This window comes from Heterodontus francisci, chromosome 31 (genome assembly GCF_036365525.1).
Source record: "Heterodontus francisci isolate sHetFra1 chromosome 31, sHetFra1.hap1, whole genome shotgun sequence".
In the NCBI taxonomy this organism is placed as follows: Eukaryota; Metazoa; Chordata; class Chondrichthyes; order Heterodontiformes; family Heterodontidae; genus Heterodontus; species Heterodontus francisci.
Window position 1 is genome coordinate 55,439,590 of NC_090401.1, and position 18,223 is coordinate 55,457,812.

The 18,223-nt window shown below is 42.6% G+C and overlaps 1 protein-coding gene across 11 annotated transcripts in view; it reads right to left on the minus strand.

Moving 5' to 3' along the window:
* LOC137347288 (heterogeneous nuclear ribonucleoprotein R) overlaps positions 1-3,597 on the minus strand; it is a 35,341-nt gene extending 31,744 nt beyond the window's left edge. For all 11 annotated transcript variants that reach the window (XM_068011671.1, XM_068011670.1, XM_068011669.1 and 8 more), the window contains exon 1: positions 3,441-3,597. The gene's annotated coding sequence lies outside the window, so the exon portion shown is untranslated. The remainder of the gene's footprint in view (positions 1-3,440) is intronic.
* Positions 3,598-18,223: the final 14,626 nt, after the last annotated feature.

Below are 18,223 nucleotides of genomic sequence, written 5' to 3' on the forward strand. Positions count from 1 at the left end.
GAACAGCAAGAAGGATTGTAGTCACCTTCAGGATGGCATAGGTTGATGAAATGAGCAGACAACTGGCAAATAAAATTTAACGCAGAGGTGTGAAGTTCACCTTCCGGGAGGAAGAATGAGACAACATAAACTAAATGGTACAATATGAAAGGGAACGCAAGAACAGAAAAGCCTGGAATTATACAGCACAGAAACAGGCCCTTCGGCCCATTGCGTGTCCATACACAAATCCTGGAAGGTGCCAGGTCAAGCTGATAAACTGTTCAAGAAGTATTGGGGATCCCTGGTTTTGTAAACAGAGGCACACAGTACAAAAGCAAGGAAGTTATACTAAAGGTTTTTAAATCACTGAGGTTAGCCCTCAGCTAGTCGAATGCTGGGTACTACATTTTAGGAAGGATGCCAAGGCCTTGGAAAGGATGCAGAGATTTATAAGAATATCAGGACAAGGGACTTCAGGTATGGAGAGAGACTAGAGTAATGCCTGGCTCAGGTACAAAATCAAAACCCGACCCTGGCCCAACCCAACCTGGGCCGGGCCCAAGTCCTTCAATTTTTTTTCAGGCCCAACAATATCAAACATGTTATTAGTACAGAAAAAAAAATCGTATCAAAAAGGTAGATTAAAATGAAAACAATACCTAACCACAGACAACCCAAACCCGAATGCTGGACACAGAGCATAGACTCAACCCGAACCAGACATGTAGTCGGGTCTGGTCAGGTTCGGGTAGCCAGACTTTAGACTAGAGAACTTGGGATTGCCTCCTTAAAGCCAAGGAAGTTAAGGGGAGATTTAATAGAAGTGTTCAAAATTAAGAGGGAGTTTATTAAGTAAATAAGAAACTGTTTCCAGATGGTTGGGTCAATAACCAGATGCACGAGTATGCAACTTGCAGGACTATTGGGGGGCATGGAGTGGAGGGAAAGAGGGAAGAAAGATCAAGAGAGGGGACAAATTGGACAGCACTTTCAAAAGAGCTGCCATATGCATAATGGGCCGAGTGGTCTCCTGAGCTGTAATCAATGGAGGAAATACGTAGCCTTCCAGCTAACAAAGGGAACTTTGTAAGTAAATTGTGATTGCCATTTGACTACTGATTACCTGGGAGGGGGAAATGTGGCAATTAGCTATATAAATCAAATATAGCTATATAATTTTATTTGCACAAGTATCTTTTTTCTTTTACATACTTAGAATAATTAATATAGCTGTATCCACACGCACATGGTGTGACACCTGGTTTGAGAAATCGTTTTATGAATTAAATCACCTCCTCTAACCTGATAATGTAAATACATGATAAATTTGCATTTATGTCCTCGTGACCAGTTTTAACAAGCAATTAGAAAAAAATGTTTCTTACTTTTGATGCATGGCTAGGGAGGGGGAAATATATTAAGTGATTTCCTGTGACTTTTCTTACAGAACTTTGATCACTGTTTGAGAAGATCATTTAAAACAAATTTCAAATGGTGCCAATTTGAATGCTGAACTATATATACCTCTACTCAAGCTGCGGTATCAAGTGCACAATTGTCTGCAGTTTAATAAAAGCAAACTGTACCATCATAAATGAAACATGCAACTTTGAATTTACACAATCCAATTCAAAACCATACATCTAATGAAACCTTTAAGTATTGCTTCATATTTCAGATTGAACTCTCAGCGTTGAAATCAAATTTCAAATGATAAACTAGCCACGAACGTCAGCAATGCAACTGAAATTACAAAACTCGCCTCCAAGTGTGTAATAATTTAAGAATAAATTACTGACAATCTGAAGAGTTACCATTCCAAGAAAATGTGCAGTAGACAATATAACCTTCACTGAAGTTTCAAGCTTAGAATACCACAAATGTAGATAGTGTCACATATATATCAACATAAGCACAGGGGAAGATTTATCCAGTGTCTTAGCTAATAAGTACATGGCCCAAAAAAAATTAAAGCGCTAATTAAAAATCTAAACTGTTGTGGAAAAGCTCAAGATCCAATATGCAAGTTATTATATGTCACTTTCAAAACTCCATTATATGATCTATCCTAGCTAAATGGAAACCATGTTCAGACTAAGTAAAAACAGAAAGTGCTGGAAATGCTCAAAGCTGTTCTGATGAAAGGTCAGACCTGAAACGTTAACTCTGCTTCTCTCCACAGACACCATGATACTATGACTCTATACTGCCTGACCTGCTGAGTATTTTCAGCACTGTTTTTATTTCAGATTTCCAGCATCTGCAATATTTTGCTTTTATTTCAGACTAAGTAATTCTTTTTCCCAGCATAAAAAAAGCTGCTTTAATGTCCAAATTACAATAGTGAATTCATAATCTGCAGACTCCAAAATCTGTATGAAACTCCAAAAGCATGTGGATATAAAGTTTCCATGTAGACTACAAACCAGTCTCTCTAAAGCTTCTATGACCAAAAAGCCACTCACGCTCCTATCGCGAATAGAAACTATATGCTATTTAATCCACGTGTACTAAGATGTTCAGCTTGCCCATGCGTCAACTCGGCACAACAATGAGGGCAAGCCACATGTTGCATTAGCAGTCGATCATGCAAAAAAATTATAATAAATTGTTTTTAAAAATTAAAATGCGGATAAATATTCAATCCTTAGCGTGCCTTTGATTTAAAAAGGACGTTTAAGACTCAGAAAAATCTGACTTCCCAACTATTCACCGCTAACGCGGGAAAAATACGCACTTTCCCCATATATTTTTATATATGTTAACGAAAAGTATCAAATAGGCAAATTGATATTCGGGCACTCCTAGATTTGCTACTGAGACAAGGCTAAAAATAACATTGGACAGTGTATCACAATACAGATCCCATGTGCCAGAAAACCGCGCCGTTTCTGGTACCCCCGTTAGTTGGAAACATAAGGCGCCTTGCAGAGAAAATAAATAGGCAAACTGAAAGTAAATAACTCCGTTTAATGGCTGCATTAATTTAATTCTTTTAACAGAACAAAGCCTGGATCGCAAAAAAAATTTGCATTTAGATTTCCAAGGTTTCATTTGTCCAAAAATAATCAATCGGGCGTTAGAAAAATAGAGCGAAAGCTTAACATAAAAGCACGGTTCGAGCAGGAATAGAAGAGCTCAGTGCTGCCGAGGCCTCTCCACACACAATCTACCTTTCGTTTTATGCTTCATCTCCAATGCAGTTGGATATGCATCGAGAATAATTTGCAAATTGTATTTTTTTTTGCATCGCAGGTGGTTTTGATTCTTCCACCCCCACCCAAAAAGCGAGCGCTCTGCAAACCCAAAAAGGACAAAGTGATGGGCTGGGGCCTAGCACCCCTGGGGCAACTGCGAAGCTCCTCAGACTCCACTTCCCCTGCGGAACCGGGTTTAAAATATCTGCTTCCCTCATTCCCGGTCGCCCGGTACCGACTTTGGAAGCACCGTCTCCTTACCGTGTCTCCGGGCTGGAGGTTTGCGATGCGACGCAGCGGCTCTGCCCCGGACCGATTAATTTTAAGGTTCAAGCTGTCCCTAAAATGGCCGCGGCCGCCTCATGGATCCCGCTCCCGGCGCGGCACGGGGCTTCCCACCGCCGGCCGCACGGAGCGCCCCGCCTCTTCCCCCTCGTCACCCGCAGCAACTCGCCGCCGGCCAATGGCAGGCCGCAATAGGAAAGGGCCCGGCTGCGTAACCACACGCCGCCAGCCAATAGCTGGCCGCGATAGGAGAGGGCCGGACTGGGCTGGCGTGCGCTGGCAGGTGGGGGTGGGGCCGCAGGAGAGAGAAAGAGACAAGAGCAAGGGAGGAGATTCTTTTGGAGGGGAAAGTCGTTCAGTGCAGTTAGGAGGAAAAGAATAGAAAGATGAAGGAGGTGGGAGGAGAAGGCTGCTGTGAAGCATGAAGGCCATCATGGACCTGTTGAGCTGAATAGTTTGCTTCTGTGTACATCAATGGAGGGAGAGAGGGAAAAGAAAGGGACAGAGTAAGAGGGGGAAGGAATAGACAGAATGAAGAGATGCAGTGGCAGAAGAGAAAGAAGGATGTGGAGAGAAAGGAAGAGGAGGAGTGGACAAAGGAGAAGGGATGGATGAGGGCCAGATAGAGTGGCCTCTGGATATTGGAATACAGAGTGAAATTTCAAAATTTGCCAGTGATACCAAACTTACATGTGTGGCAATCAGTGAGGATGATAGAAAAACCATCGAAAAATAACAGCGCAGAAGGTCATTCAGCCCATCGTGTCTGTGCTGGCATACCTGATGCATTTTGACAGAAAGAGGGAGGGGGGTGAGATGGTATGGGTTTAATCATGCAATTCTAAAGAATGTACAGTGACAGATGGACCTGGAGGTTCATGTGCATCGATCTTTGTAGGTGGCAGGGTGTATTGAGAGAGTAGTTAGCAAAGCATATGGGACCTTGGGCTTCATAAATAGGGGTGTAGAGTACAGAAACAGGGAAATTATGCTGAACCTTTATAAAGTTCTGGTTAGGCCACAATTAAGAGTATTGCATCCAGTTCTGGTGGCTGCATTTTAGGAAGGCTCTGAGAGTCCTTGAGAAGGTGCAGAGGAGATTTACCAGAATTGTTTTAGGGATATGGAATTTTACCTGCAAGGTTAGGTTGGAGAAGCTGGGGTTGTTCTCCTTGGAGTGAAGGAGGTTGAGGAGAGATTTGAGAGAGGTGTCCAAGGTTATGACAGGTTTTGATAAGGTAAATAAAGAAAAGCTTCCCATTAGCTGATAGTACAAAGATCAGGGGACACAGATTTAAGGTTTTGGGCAAGAGTTGCAAGGAGGATGTGAGGAAGAACTTTTTTACACAGTGGGTGGTAATGACCTGGAACTCGATGTTTACGAGGGTAGTGGAAGTGGAGACAATGAATAATTTCAAAAGGAAATTGGATGGGCATTGAGGAAAATAAACTTGCAGGGCTACAGGGATAAAGCAGGGGAATGGGAGTGACTGGATTGCTCTACAGAGAGTGGCATGTCTTTCCATGTCTGTCTTTCCTTACCCATAATTTCTAATAAGTATTCAGTTAACCATCTCTGTTCCAAGGAAAAAGCATTCCCTGCTCCTCTACTACCTCCACATAAGTGAAGCCCCTCATCGCTGGTCTCGTTCTGGTAAATCACCTCTGCACCCTCTCCAAGGACTTGTTACCTTTCCTCAACACAATATTCCAGCTGAGACCAAACCAGTAATTTGTAAAAGTTTAGCATAACTTCCTTGCTTTTATATTCTTTGTCTCTATTTACAAAGCCAAGGATCCCACGTGAGTTTCTGACAATTTTATCAACTTGTCTTACTAATTTCAACGATGTGTGCATGTGAATCCTCTTTAAAATTGTGCCATTTACTTTATTTTGCCTCTCCTCACTCATTTTCCAAATACATCACTTCGCACCCCTGCATTAAATTTCATAGAATCATTGAAGAGTACAGCACAGAAGGAGGCCATTCAGCCCATTGTGTCTGTGCCAGCTGAAAAAGCTATCCAGCCTAATCCCACTTTCCAGCTCTTTGTCTGTGGTCTTGTGGATTTCGGCAGTTCAAGTGCATGTTCAAGTACTTTTTAAATGCGGTGAGGGTTTCTGCCTGTATCACCCTTTCGGGTAATGTATTTCAGACCGTGACCACTATCGGGTGAAAACAAATTTCCTCCGTTCCCCTCTAAACCTTGTAGCAATTGCTTTAAATCTATGCCCCCTGGTGATTGAGTGCTGCTAAGAGAAATAGGTCCTTCCTATCCACTGTACCCAGGCCCCTTATAATTTTCTACTCAATTATATCTCCCCTCAGCCACTTCTGTTACAAAGAAAACAACCCCAGTCTATCCATTCTTTTCTCATAGTTAAAATGTTCCAGTCCTGACAACATCTTCAAATATCTTCTGTACCCTTGCTAGTGCCATCACAGTCTTCCTGTAATGGGGTGACCAGAACTGTACACAGTACTCTAGCTGTGGCCTAAGTAGCATTTTATACAGTTCTAGCATAACCTTCCTACTCTCATATTCTACGCCTTGGTTAATAAAGGTAAGTATCCCATATGCATTCTTAACCATCTTATCTACTTGCAACCTTCAGGGATCTGTGGACATGCACTCCACGATCCCTTTGCTCCTCTACTCTTTGCGGTCTTTTCTTCTTTGGCCTCCTTGTCTCGAGAGACAATGGGTAAGCGCCTGGAGGTAGTCAGTGGTTTGTGAAGCAGCGCCTGGAGTGGCTATAAAGGCCAATTCTAGAGTGACAGACTCTTCCACTGGCGCTGCAGATAAAATTGGTTGTCGGGGCTGTTACACAGTTGATTCTCTCCTTGCACTTCTGTCTTTTTTCCTGCCAACAACTAACTCTCTTCGACTCGCCACTGTTTAGCCCCGCCTTTATTGCTGTCCGCCAGCTCTGGCGATCACTGGCAACTGACTCCCACGACTTGTGATTAATGTCACAGGACTTCATGTCGCGTTTGCAGACATCTTTAAAGTGGAGACATGGACGGCTGGTGGGTCTGATACCAGTGACAAGCTTGCTGTACAATGTGTCCTTGGGGATCCTGCCATCTTCCATCTCTGCGGTATCCCACTATTTATTGTGTATTCCCTTGCCTTGTTTGCCCTCCCCAAATGCATTACCTCACATTTCACTGGATTGAATATCATTTGCCACTTTACTGCCCACCTGACAAGTCCATTGATAGTTTCCTGCAGTCTACAGCTTTCTTCCTCTATCAACCACACAACCTATTTTTGTTTCATCTGCAATCTTCTATAAACATGCCCCTACATTTACATTTAAATCATAGACATATACCATGAAGAGCAAGGAGCCTAGTTCTAGCCGTACGGAACCCCGCTGGACTGGCCTTGCAGTCAAGAAAACATCAATTGACCTTTTTTAGCTGCAACTTAGCCAATTTTGGATTCAACTTGCCAATTTCCCTTGGGTCCCATGGGCTATTACTTTTCAGTCCAGTCTGCTGTGTGGGTTGTCAAAAACCTTCCTAAAATCCATGTAGACTACATGAAATGCACAACCCTGATCCACCCTCCTTATTACCTCCTCAAAAAATTCAATCAAGTTTGTCAGACACAACTTTCCCTTAACAAATCCATGTTGACTGTCCTTGATTAATCCAAGCTTTACTAAATGACGATTAATTCACTCGCCCAGAATTTATTCCGATAATTTGACCACCACCAAGGTTTGGCTGACTGGCCTGTAATTACTCGTTCTATCCCATCCTCCCTTTTTAAACAACAGTACAACGTTGGCAGTCCTCCGGCCTCTAGCACCACGCCTGGAGCCAGAAAGAATTGGAAAATGCTGGTCCAAGCCGCCACTATTTTCTCCCTTTCTTCTCTTGACGTCTTCTTGTGACTGCCCATTTCAACAGTCTGTCATTGTGCTCCTGAGGCATGCTACTATCCTCACTCTTCTCTGTAAATTTTAATATATGTCCAATGGAGCAGCAGTCCTAATACTGACCCTTGGGAGACATTGCTGTGCACTTCCCTCCAGTCTGAAACAACAATTGTTCATTGCTATTCTATGCTTTCCGTCTTTAGCCAATTTGTATCCACGCAGCCATTGCCCCTTTAATCTCTATCTGGCACGTTATCATACACCTTTTGAAACTCCATCTACATAAGATCAACTGCATGACTTTCAACTCTCTTATAGCATGGAAGGACTCAGTCAAGTTTGTCGGACACAACTTGTCTTTAACAAATCCATGTTGGTTGTCATTAACTAACCCATGTGTTTCCAAGTGAAAATTAATTTATGATCCCTAGAAGTTTCCACCACTGAGGTTAAGCTGACTCCGGGTTTAACCTTCTCTTTTTTGAACAAAGGCTTAACATTTGACACCCTCCAATCCTCTGGCACCACTCCCATATCCAAGGAGAATTGAAAGATTGTGATTAGAGCTGCTACTATTTCCATCCTTGATTCCCTCAGCAACTGAGGATGCATCCCATCCGGACCGGGTAACTAATCGACTTTGAGATATACTAACCTTTTAAGTGGAATCATAGAGCACAGAAAGAGGCTATTTGGCCCATTGTATCTCTGGCGGATATTTGAAAGTTATCCAAATAGTCAAACTTCCCTGCTCTTTCCCAATAGCCAGTACAAATTTGCCCTTTCATGTAGGGTTCCTATTCCCTTTTGAAAGTTACTATTGAATCTGCTTACACCACCCTTTCTGGGAGTGCATTCCAGATCCTAATAACTCTTAAAACGTATTTCTCATTATCTCCATTCTGGTTCTTTTTCCAATTACCTCAAATCTGTATCCCCTAGATGCCAACGCCATGCCAGTGAAAATAGTTTATCCTTATTTTCTCTCTCAAAATCCCTCATAATTTTGAACACCTCTGTTAAATCCCCTCTTAACCTACTCTGCTCCAAACAGACAATGCTAGCTTCCCTAATCTCTCCAGAAATACTTTATTTTTATCCTATCAATTTCCCCACCCCTCCTCCTTTACTGTGATATAAGTTCTCTTCGCCCCTCTTATTTCCTTTTTCATTTCTCCTCTTTTGTATTCTGTTTGATTCACTACTGTATAATGAGCATGACATTTTATCATAACCCTTCTTGCCATTTCATGTTAATCTAAATTTATTTAGTCATCCAGGGAGCTCCGTCTGGCTTTGGATACCCTGCCTTTCCCTCTCATGGGAATGTGTTTTGTCTGTACCTGAATAACTCCCTCTTGAAGGCCTCCCACAGCTCATTAAGTGTTTAACGTGCAAATCTTTGTTTCCAATTCACCTGGGCCAGATCCCTTTACAACTCATATAAATTAGCCCCCTTCCAGCTGAGTACCTTCAACTTTGTCTCTTTCCATATCTATTGTAAATCTAATGACGCTACTCTAAACCTGCTAACATTGTTTCCTAGATGCTCTCCCACTGAAACGTGCTCCACTTGTCACACTTCATTTCCTAGAACTAGATCCTTCTAAGTTGGGCTCAAAACATACTGATCAAGTAAGTACTCTTGTACACATTCTAGGAATTCCACTTGATTCTTGTTCTTTATCGTTTTTTTCCACCTCTGCCTATAACTGGATAATTGAAGTTCCCCATTATCACCACTCTATCATTTTTACATCTTTCTGAAATTTGCTTATATATTTGATCCTTCATCTTCCCACTATTGAGTGTTCTATACAATACAACTAACAGTGTAACAGCTCCTCTTCTGCTTTTAAATCTAACCAAATAGCTTCTGCCTTTGATCCCTCTAGCATGCAATCCCTGTCTAGGGTTGTAATCCCCCGACCACCTTTTTATTCCTTCCCCACCTCTCATGAATGCACTGTAGCCAGGAATATTAAGTTTCTATTCTTGCCTTATTTGAGTCAGGTCTCGAATATTATCGTACTAGTTCTATTACTCAATGTGACAAATATTGCCTATAGCTGACCATCCTTTTTCATGCTCCATCCATTTATCTTTACTAGATTCTGGGGTGAGGGCTGTCCTGAGGAGAGATTGAGTAGAATGGGTCTATATTCTCTGACGTTTAGAAGAGAGGTGATCTCATTGAAATGTATAAAATTCTTAGAGAGCTTGACAGGGTATATGCTGAGACTGTTTCCCTTAGCTGGAGAGAGTCTAGAACTAGGGGTCATAGTCTCAGAACAAGGGGTTGGCCATTTAGGACTGAGATGAGAAATTTCTTCACTCAGAGAGTTGTGAATCTTTGGAAATCTCTACTAAAGAGAGGGCTCTGGATGCTAAGTCATTGAGAATATTCTGAGCCATTTAGATAGAGTAAATTAAAATAGTTTTCAATGGCTGAAGGTCAATAAGCAAAGGGCACAGGTTTAAAGTGATTGGTAAAAGAACTAGAGGCGGTGAGGAATTACTTTTTTAGGCAATGAGTGGATAGGATCTGGAATGTATTGCCTGCCTGATAGGTTGTTGGAAACAGATTAAATAATAGTTTCCAAAAGAGAATTGTATAAGTACTTAAAGGAGAAAGATTTGCAGAGATATGGGGAAAGAGGGGGGCTTGGGACTAACTGGATTACTCTTCTATACAGCCAGTACGGATTCGATGGGCCAAATGGCCTACCTCCTTGCTCTACGATTCTATAATCAAGACTAAGATCAATACATTATTGGACACTAAGGGTGTGGGGATATGGCAGGAAAGTAGAGTTGATGGAGTTCAGCCATTATGCTATTGAATGATGGACCAGGCTGGAGGGGTCATATGGCCTACTCCTGCTCCTCTTTCGTATATTATTACATACATGCACTGTAAACCTGCCTTTGTCCACTTTCCATTTCCCCCTATCTGATCCCTCCTCCTTCTGGACTATTTATTCTAATACTGTTGGTCTCACCTTGTTTCATCCTGGTTCCTCTTCCCTGCCAAATTAAATGCTGCCCTACAGCACTAGTTAACCCTTTCCTGAGGACAGTAATAGTCAATTCGGAAAATCTTATGTGAAGGGGTTTGCCCGTATTTCAACACTATCAACAATGATAGTATAACCCAGGGATGTAATATTCTTTCCCTGTATTGTGTCGTTCACGTGTCCCTCTGCTATCTTTTTGAAGGCAGACCAATAAAACATCTGGTAAGATGAGGTCAGATATGATTGTTAAATTGCTTTATTTCAATTATGGTTGGACTCATTTAATTCAATTGGCACAACTTGTCCTTGCATAATCCAAAGACAATGAATACAGTACTTTAACACTTTCCCACATCAATAGGTTTTTTTTTTAAAGAGATACAGCACTGAAACAGGCCCTTCGGCCCACCGAGTCTGTGCTGACCATCAACCACCCATTTATACTAATCCCATATTCCTACCACATCCCCACCTGTCCCTATATTCCCCTACCACCTACCTATACTAGGGGCAATTTATAATGGCCAATTTACCTATCAACCTGCAAGTCTTTTGGTGGTGGGAGGAAACCGGAGCACCCGGCGAAAACCCACGCAGACACAGGGAGAACTTGCAAACTCCACACAGGCAGTACCTAGAATTGAACCTTGTAGGACTTAAAATAATGGCTTTCCTGCATTATCACCTGAGCCTATCCTATAGTGGAAGACTAAGAATTGAGTCCTTTTACTGGTGGTGTACGGGAGGAAAACAATTGGGTACTGGTGAGAGCACTATAATTAGCCTCATTTTTCCTGAGCTAGGGAGGAGAAAAGACCAAGAATTTCTGCTCCAGATGAAAGTGTGTTTTTTTTAAATTTGTTTTATAGGATGTGGGTGTTGCGGCATTTGTTGCCCGTCTAATTGCTCGAGAAGGTGGTGGTGAGCTGCCTTCATGAACCGCTGCAGTCCATCTGCTGCAGGTGGACAGTGCAGTTAGGGAGGAAGCAAGTAACATTCACGCCACACAAGTGCCAGGCAATGACCACCTCAAAGAAAAGAGAATCTATCTCCCCTTGACGTTTAATGGCATTACCATCACTGAATCCCCCACCATCAACATCCTGGGTGGGTCACCAAAAACTGAACTGGACCAGTCACATAAATGCTGTGGCTACAAGAGCAGGTCAAAGGCAGGCAATTCTGCAGCGAGTAATATACCTCCTGTCTCCCCAATACCTGTCCACCATCTACAAGGCACAATTCAGGAGTGTGATGGAATATTCTCCACTTGCCTGGATGAGGGCAGCTCCAACAACACTTGAGAAGCTCGACACCATCCAGGACAAAGCAGCCCGCTTGATTTCCACCCCATCCACCACCTTCAACATTCACTCCCTCCACCACCAATGCACAGTGGTAGCAGTGTGTACCATCTACAAGACGCACTGCAACAACTCACCAAGGGTCCTTCAACAGCACCTTCCAAACCCACGACCTCTACCACCTAAGACAAGGGCAGCAAATGCAAGGAACACCACCACCTTGAATGTCAAGGAGAGATGGTTAGATTCTCTCTTGTTGGAGATGGTCATTGCCTGGCACTTGTGTGGTGCGAATGTTACTTGCCACATCAGCCACATGTTGTCCAGGTTTTGCTGAATATGGACAGACTGCTTCAGTATCTGAGGAGCTGCAAATGGTACTGAACATTGTACAATCATCAGTGAACATCCCCACTTCTGACCTTATGATGGAAGGTTGTATGCATACCAATCAAAAAAATCATACCTGAACTGTGACAAGTCTTCAGTCATAACCTGTATTCTTACTACAAACATTTCCCAGGGCGAAATGAAAATTACTTAATAGTGATTATCTTTTGCAGAGAATATACTTCAGGGAAATTGAAATTTATCAGTTCTGATATTTGGATGGGATCAATTGTGACTTGATAAAATCTTACGGGAAGGAATGAGTAAAAAAAAATGTCAATTCAAAGAAAATATAATTGATAGTGACTAATGCATATGGTCACAATTGTTTTTTTTACTTCAAACAAATGTCCTGTGATTTGAACTAATATAGTAATATCCCTAATCGTGTATGGACTTTGGGTGAGAGCAAGATGGAACTCAGCTGTGGTACTGTTCATGGTTGAATATGACACTGTCCAGGTTCATGTGGCAAATTGGTACGGGACCAGAGAGTTGCTGAAAATGTGGAACCTTTCCGAACCATAACTTTGCTGGAAGTGAAGTGGGGAAAAAAAATACGGATTAAAAATAAGCGTCTGCATAAATGGTGAAACATCTTTCACTTTTTGACCTTGAATTTAAATTATTATTGGAGTTAAAAAGATAAAAAAATTGAGCTGTGTCAGGTGGGAGCCCCATAAGTGGTAGAAATATAACTATTGACTCCTCCCTTTTATAAGTTATCCTAATCAAGTGAAAGTTAGAGCATTTTACAACATAATCAGTATTAAACAGTTTGATACAGGATAATGGTCACTGAACTCAATACTGCTCCATGCACCAAAGTGACAATCTGTTTCCTATTCCAGGTATTCTTCTGGCCTCTGATCCAGGCTGCCAATTTGTGTCTAGACTTGTGCACAATAGGAACTAGTGTGAGACTGCCAAATTCATTATACTGAGGGACTTTACAGCTGTTCAAGAGATCTGTAATTACATCCTTTTGAGCTAGAATTGAACCCAGGTCCTACTAATGAAAACCAGCATCTCAACTCTCTGCACTAAGCCTTTCAAATATAATAAAATTAGTGGTGTCCCTAATAAAACACATCCACTTTTAGCTCAGCCAACAAACAAATAAAAAGCTGCTGGACGCTCTACCAATCAGCGTCCCAATGCAATGGTTCATCATCATTTGCTTTAGAACTACACTTAACGATACGTCTGATTTTTAAAAATGCTGTGTCTTTGTGATTAATTTACATCTGTGACATCATTTAGAACTGGTAGCATTGAGGCATTATAGTACTAACTTATTTATATATTCTCAAGCAGGAGACTAAAGCAGCTGAGCTCATGTTAAGAAATTCCCAAGAGTAGTTTCCAATCCCATCAGCGAAGGTGTAGAGACAATGAGCTCACATAGAAAATGCAGCAGCACTTGCTGTCACACATAGCACACAATATATTCAGATCCCCAATTTAGTCATTGAACAAAGTTACATTTTGTTTCTATTAGAGTATTGTCAGTGCTATTTAGTTGAGTTCCATGATTTTGTGTGTGTGAAGCAGTAGCTATTATATCTTCATCAGTAGTTAATTTTAATAAGAGCACCTGGGTTCATCTAACTACGGGTACTGCATATAGAAGTACTAAGGAAGACCTGAGGTTAAGCAGCATTGGGAAGACAGTCTTGGGACGTGGGGCTATGGTGGCATCGGCTGGAACATGGCAGGTGGGGATTTGTCAGGTATAGGAGTACCAAGAAGCAGTTCCTGGAGAATTGGCAGGGTGATTATACAGAAAAACATGGGTATTTGGGGTGGCAAAGCAGCAGGAGCAAGGGGGAAAATCTATACATACTTGGAGAGGGGGCAGGTGTAACAAGTAATAGTGAAAAGGGGGAGTGAGAGAAGGTACAGGTATCAGGACAGGCCCCTCAGATTTCAAACAGTAAATGAGCTGCTTCTTCACAAGCGTCACATATTTTCAATATCTTAAGTTGCAGGCCCTTTATCACTGCAGTTTAACAAGCTGCTCCTTAATATCTGATAGCATTTTTCCCCCCCATGGCTTTGATCACCTGGCAATCAGGTAAGAGGGCCTTCCAATACCTTGTCACCAGCAGCAGTATTTGTACCTACCTGCCCACATTCAGAGTTTGTGTACACCCAAGTCAAAATTAACTTCAAGCATGTAGTAGGATGGGCAGAGCAGTGGCAAATGGAATTTAATGCTGAGAAGTGTGAGATGATGCATTTTGGGAGGACTAACAAGGCAAGGGAATATACAATGGGTAGTAGGACCCAAGGAAGTACAGAGGGACCTTGGTGCACTTGTCCATTAATCACTAAAGGCAGCAGCACAGGTAGATAAGGTGGTTAGGAAGGCATATGGGATACTTGCCTTTATTAGCCAAAGTACAGAATATAAGAGCAGGGAGGTTATGATGGAGCTGTCTAAAATTCTAGTTAGGCCACTGCTGGAGTACTGTGTAGTTATGGTTGCTACACTATGGGAAGGATGTGATTGCACTGGAGAGGGTACAGAAGAGATTCACCAGGATGTTGCCTGGGCTGGAGAATTTCAGCTATGAAGAGAGCCTGGATAGGCTACAGTTGTTTTCCTTAGAGAAGGCTGAGGGAAGACCTGATAAGATGTATACAAAATTATGAGGGGGGGTAGAATTAGATAGGAAGAAACTTTTTCATTAACCAGGGGGCATAGATTTAATAAAAGCAAAGTACTGTGGATGCTGGAAATCTGAAATAAAAACAAGAAATGCTGGAACCACTCAGCAGGTCTGGCAGCATCTGTAGAAAGAAGCAGAGTTAACGTTTCGGGTCGGTGACCCTTCTTCGGAACTAGCAAATATTAGAAATGTCAACGGTTATAAGCAAGTGAGGCGGGGGTGGGGCAAGAGATAACAAAAGAGGTGTAGATTGGATAAGGCCACATAGCTGACCAAAAGGTCATTGAGCAAAGGCAAACAATATGTTAATGGTGTGTTGAAAGACAAAGCATTAGTACAGATAGGGTGTTAACAGACTGAAGATTGAACAGCAAGTATAGACATGAAAAAAACAGTGGGTAAGCAAACTGAACAAACTAGGATGAAATGAAATAAACAAAAAAATTGTAAAAATATAAGTAAAATGGGGAGACCCATCATGCTCTGAAATTATTGAACTCAATGTTCAGACTGGCAGGCTGTAGTGTGCCTAATCGGTAAATGAGATGCTGTTCCTCGAGCTTGCGTTGATGTTCACTGGAACACTACAGCAAGCCCAGGATAGAGATGAGAGCAGGGGGGAAGTGTTGAAACTGCAAGCAATGGAAGCTCAGGGTCCTGCTTGCGGACTGAGCGGAGGTGTTCCGCAAAGCGGTCACCCAGTCTGTGTTTGGTCTCCCCAATGGAGAGACCACATTGTGAGCAGCGAATACAGTATACTACATTGAAAGTAGTACAGGTAAATCACTGCTTCACCTGAAAGGAGTGTTTGGGGCCTGGGATAGTGGACAGAAGGTAAATGGGCAGGTATTACACCTTCTGCGATTGCAGGGGAAGGTGCCATGGGATGGGGACGAGGTGGTGGGGGTAATGGAGGAGTGGACCAGGGTGTCGCAGAGGGAACGATCCCTTCGGAATGCTGACAGGGGAAGGGAGGGGGAAGATGCGTTTGGTCGTAGCATCACGCTGCAAGTGGCGGAGGATGATCCTTTGGATATGGAGACTGATGGGGTGGAAAGTGAGGACAAGGGGAACCCTATCACGGTTCTGGGAGGGAGGGGAAGGGGTGAGGGTAGAGATGCGGGAAATGGGCCGGACAGTTGAGGGCCCTGTCAACAACAGTGGGGGGAATCCTCGGTTGAGAAAAAAGGTCATATCAGAAGCACTGTCATGGAAGGTAGAATCATCAGAGCAGATGCATCGGAGACGGAGAAACTGGGAGAATGGAATGGAGTCCTTACAGGAGGTAGGGTGTGAAGAAGTGTAGTCCAGGTAGCTGTGGGAGCCGGTGGGCTTATAATGGATATTAATAGACAACCTATCCCCAGAGATGAAGACAGAGAAGTCGAAGAAGGGAAGGGAAAGTGAAGTGTCAGAGATGGACCATGTAAAGGTGAGAGAAGGGTGGAAATTGGAAACAAGGTTGATAAAGGTTTTCCAGTTCAGGGCGGGAGCAGGAAACGGCACGGAGACAGTCATCAATGTACCGGAAAAATAGTTGGGGGAGGTGGCTTGTGTAGGACTGGAACAAAGAATGCTGACATATCCCACAAAAAAGACAGGCATAACAGGTACCCATAGCAACACCTTTTACTTGAAGGAAGTGAGTGGAGTTGAAGAAGTTGTTCAATGTGAGAACAAGTTCAGCCAGGCGGAGGAGGGTGGTGGTGGATGGGGATGTTCAAGGAAGAAGCAGAGAGCCCTTAAACCATCCTGGTGGGGGATGGAGGTGTAAAGCGATTGGACGTCCATAGTGAAGAGGCGGCGGTTGGGACCAGGAAACTGTCAAAAGGACGTAGGGCGTCAGAAGAGTCACGGATGTAGGTGGGAAGAGACTGGACCAGCGGAGAAAAGATAGAGTCAAGATAGGAAGATAGATTTAGTGTATTTAGAAAGCATAGATTTAATGTAAGGGGCAGGAGGTTTAGAGGGGATGGGAGGAAAATAATTTTCACCCAGAGGGTGATTGGAATCTGGAACACACTGCCTGAAGGGGCGGTAGAGGCAGGAACCCTCACAACATTGAAGTATTTAGATGAGCACTTGAAAGGCCATAGCATGCAAAGCTATGGGCCAAGTGCTAGAGAATGGGATGAGGATAGGTGCTTGACGGGCAGCATGGACACGATGGGCCTGTTTCTGTGCTGTATGACTCTATAACACTATGTGGTTTGTACCAACTCAGCCATTTATAACCCATTGGCAAGGCAAAAGATTTATTGTATCATAGCTCAGAGTAGACAAACAAGGGTGGAACCTAACCATTATGTTTGCATTTTATTTGAACAGTGGAATCCTCTGACTGGTGATAGTCATCATGATACCCTACAGGCCTATTTAAAATGGAACTAAGCTGGAAAAGGCCACAGTATTAAAGAAACATTTGTTAAGTTTTTAAATCAATAGGAAGCCCCCACCTAGCACAAAGAACTCCTTTAGGAAAAAATCTAGCCCGCAACTGAAAGAAAAATATCACATTCCCAGCAGTATTATTTGGGATGAGCAATAAATGCTGGCCTGGCCAGCGTCGCCCACATCCCATGAATGAATAAGAAAAGTAACTCCAGTAACTTTCTTTAACTGAACAGTTTCCAATGCGAGCCTGTGAATCCCCCATTATTTCTTAGGAGGTGCTGGCTGGGCCACAAAAGGACAGAGCTGGGAGAGGTTAAAGTAATTTCTAAACTTTCCTTGAGTTGTCACTGCAGTCTACTTTAAAATGCACACAGTGCATCTTACATGCAAGATGGAACACAGACCTGATGAAGAATTGCTTTTTATCATAGGAGCTGGGAGAATAAGAGGTAAGTAGATAGATACAGTTTAGGCATGATGCAAAAGACTTGACTGGAAATTGTTGGAAGGATGGAAGGACAACACTTGCAGAAGGTGCCTGCATCCGTAAGACAGACAGGGAAATAGACCACCATTGCTTCAAATATTCAGACAAGTGACAACCGATTATAAAACTGCTCCACTCACTTGCTGAGAAAAGATATGAATCAGAAACCAGACAATTTCCCCCCTTCAAAGCTGCAATTCATAAATTGCAAAATTCTGAAATGTGGTCCATAAAGCCAGCCAAAGTACATTAGAAATGCTTTCAAATAATTTCCTCTGAACAGCACCTCCCCTCTATTTGGGGACTGGAACTACATTTCTTTGATTTTTAAACTCAGGCAGTGGAGGTCCTGTTGCCAAATTCTCTGAATTGCAGATTTTGGTGTTCTTGTGGAACAACAAAACCCAGAATATATTGTGACAACTCTGATGACACTTGAGATGCTGAATGAAGATTTAGCTTTCATATTGTGAAAGTACCTTGGGATTGCACATATACACACCAGAACAAAAATTTTAGAAACATCCAAAGATACATGAACAATGGGAAAAATAAGGTTGAGATAATTTGATGTTGACCTCAAACATTGCTTTTCAGTCC